The sequence below is a fragment of the Sesamum indicum genome, unplaced genomic scaffold, assembly GCF_000512975.1.
Source record: "Sesamum indicum cultivar Zhongzhi No. 13 unplaced genomic scaffold, S_indicum_v1.0 scaffold00242, whole genome shotgun sequence".
NCBI classification, from domain to species: Eukaryota; Viridiplantae; Streptophyta; class Magnoliopsida; order Lamiales; family Pedaliaceae; genus Sesamum; species Sesamum indicum.
In genome coordinates, this window is record NW_011628136.1 from 55,588 (window position 1) to 58,998 (window position 3,411).

Here is a 3,411-nt window from a genome sequence, read left to right on the forward strand (position 1 = left end):
CGCACACGAGTTTCTAATATGCCCATAAAATCTAACCTGTATTCCGAGATAAGGTCCTTTAATGCGAGCTGGTGGTCTCTTTTATTCAGCCCCCGGACATTCCACAACGCAAGGTTCAACATGGATCACTACTAGAGGGGCTGCATGTGTTAGGACCCCTATTGTTCTCTTCTGCGTCGTCCAGTGAGTTCAGAGCATCAAAAGGATTAAAAGTAACCACTTCTTTACCCTTCTCTTTTTGCGATGAGGTGTAGCGTTTATTCTGTTTTGAACCTTCATCTCCTTTCACTTTATCATCCACCACAACCACGGTCTTATGTTTCTTTACTCTCTCGTCGGTAATTGGTGGGGGGGGGACGTTGGCTTTTGGTACATACACTTTCACCGGAGGCTTTGTCTGTTTCTGAGGATTGGTCAACGAACACTCCTTCTACTTGGGTCATTCGTTTACCATTTGTGGCGAGAAAGAAATTCCAGACGGTTCCTGCAGATTGAGCACCCGCCTAATGTATTGGCTTCTCTTATTATTAACGATGTTAGGCAGAGGATATTAAGTCTAAATCTTCCTAGTTCGATTAGTACATGTGCTCTATATAGACTATGGCGTATCCCTTGGCCTGTCGAGGGAATACCCAATTAATTGTTGTACTGTACCATAATTTTCATTTATGAAATTTACCGTTACCGAAAAAAAAAAGATTGATCCCTTTGGATCTTGGTCCACGATGGATTTTTTATTGATTTTGACGATTGGATCTCTCTATGAATGGAAAAGCATCTTCATCTGGCGTCATTATAATAATATGTTTTTCCAATTTCTGAGTAACATCAATCATCACGCATACACGAGCGAAGTCCAGTCTCGTGCATGCCCTCGTTATCGCATCAGGGTATAGTGGCTTACCCACACCGCTAGCAACAGTACTCAACCCTTCCGTCGTCCAGAATTCCAATGGAAGGTGTCGCAGTTTTATCCAGACCGGCACTTGTGTATGCTTCATCTTTCTCATAGCCATACCCGGTTCCCACTTTTGCAACACAATTGGTTGTCCCTGAAACAGCCATGGACCCCCTTCTATGACCTCCTCCATATCGATTTCCATTTTAAATTGGAAGAAAAAGAAGCCGTTAGCAGTTGCTGTGACCTCACATAGTGCCGGCCAAATCGAATGGGCAAACTCCTTTAAATGGTGATAATACGGCCGCTTACCCATAAAATATCCCACTGCCGTAGATTTCCATCGTTTGGCTCCGTCACGCACAGTATCAAGTGAAGGACGAACTACAACCTCCCCATTTTGTATCGTTGGGGCAATGAAAGATAGCGTTTTTCGAGACGAATTGTTGAATGCATCAGCAATTTTATCATTAACCATCCCATTAGAACCAGTGTGAAGCGGAATGTTCCCAATAAACAAGGGAACTGGCGTCAATTTTTTCCCTAGGTTGCTGTTTTTTTCCGCCCATAAAATTGGTGATGTCAGCCCTAGGATGGATGACATCAGCCCTAGCATCAGGGATGACATCAGCCCTAGCATATGGATGACATCAGCCCCAGCATCAGGGATGACATCAGCCCTAGCATCATGCATGACATCAGCCCTTGCATCATGGATGACATCAACCCTAGCATCATGGATGATCTCAGCCCTGGCATCATGCATGAAATCAGCCCTAGTAGGGCTTATGTCAGCCGCCCTTTCATCCACCTCACCTACCTTGTCACCCTCTTCCGCCGCCACGTCAGCTTCGGCCGCCGCCAAGAAAGTCACCGGCCGTTCACCAACACGCCGGAAAAACGCGCAAGGAGATCCAGCCGCTACAGAAACGTTCGCAGCAGCCTTCCGACCGCCGGCACTCATCGCTCGTCCAGAAATGCCTCCGTTTCCGCCCGTCTCCGACGAAGAACCGCAAGCAGCCGCCGCCGTCGGGAGTTGTACCTTTGCAGCCGTCTCACCTCCATTTCCGACCGCCGTTTGCCCAGCAATGCAAGGGAGAAGGCAGTGCCTGGCCTTGAGGAGTTTCCCGGTCACTGGTCTCGCTTGCCCGCGCGCCACCATTGGCGTAACAGCTCGATTTCCGCCATCTCCAAATCGTGTCTTCCATCGGATTTGAAGGTCGCGTAAGGTAGCCATGGAAGCATCATCGTCTTGGTCAATAACCCGGTTGGCAAGCTTCAAGAATTCGTCCAGGTTGAAGGAGGAGGAAGACGGTCTGCCATTGTCGACCTTCGAGCTCGCGCCGCCACCAACCTCCAGATCTGTAGTCGCGGTTTCAGCTCCGATTTCCCCTCCTTTCGTCGTCGACAGCCCGTCTTCGCCCATGGAGACCCTTGGACTTCCCTCAGCCGACGGCAAAACGGCATTTTCAGCCGGAACCGAGAGACCCGTCTCTTCTTCTTCTCCATCGCGCACAGCTCGGTTGCTCACGTCTCGTCCATGGCCGTCCTTCTTCCACCGACCATTCACTGTTCCGTCAGTCTCGCCGTCGATCCAATATAAACTCCGCACGGTTGTACTGCAATTATGCCATGTGAACCATTCACCTTGCATCGGAAGTGGAATCAGGCCCGCCTCCAGAATTCCGGTGTTAAATTCTTCTGTGGCCATCCTTATATCTCCTGAAATGCCACATACCTCATTAAGTTCTCGCACTGCATTAAAGTCCCCTCCCACCAGCCACGGGATGTCTGAGCATTGCTGTGCGAGTGTCTCCAGTGTAGTCCACAAAATCCGACGGTCAATCACCTCAGATGCACCATATACAATAGTAACAAAGACAGTTTCATTGACAGCTGTACTAGTGATACGACAGTGCACAAATTGATCACCCAGGTCAAGTACATGGACATCAATAAAATTCTCATCCCATGCTAGCCATATACGATTTCCAATGGAATTATAATCAGTAAACCAGTTCCATTGAGGGAGCAAATAGGACTGTATATGCATAATATTATTCTGTTGAACACGCGTTTCAAGTATGCCCAAGAAATGTAACCTGAATTCTGAGAAAAGGTCCTTTAATGCAAGCTGATGGTCTTGTTTGTTCAGCCCACGGACATTCCACACTGTTAGGTTCAACATGGATCATGATTAATGGGGCTGCTTGTGTTAGGACCCCTCGAGGATTCACCTGCATCATCAATTAATTGCAAAGCATCAAAGGCATTATAAATACCCAATGCCTTACCCCTATCATCGTGTTTGTCAGGTTTGCGTTCCCTAAGCACTTCTCCCTCCTTACGTCTTGGTATGTCAACCATTGTCTGTCTCATCGGTTTTCTGCTCTTTTCATTGTTTGGTTGTGGTAGAGGAGTGTTTGTTTTTGCCACATACACAGCTACTGGTGGTTTACTCGGTTTGTGAATTTTGTTCAGCGGACAATCCTTTGTCATGTGCCCCAAAATCA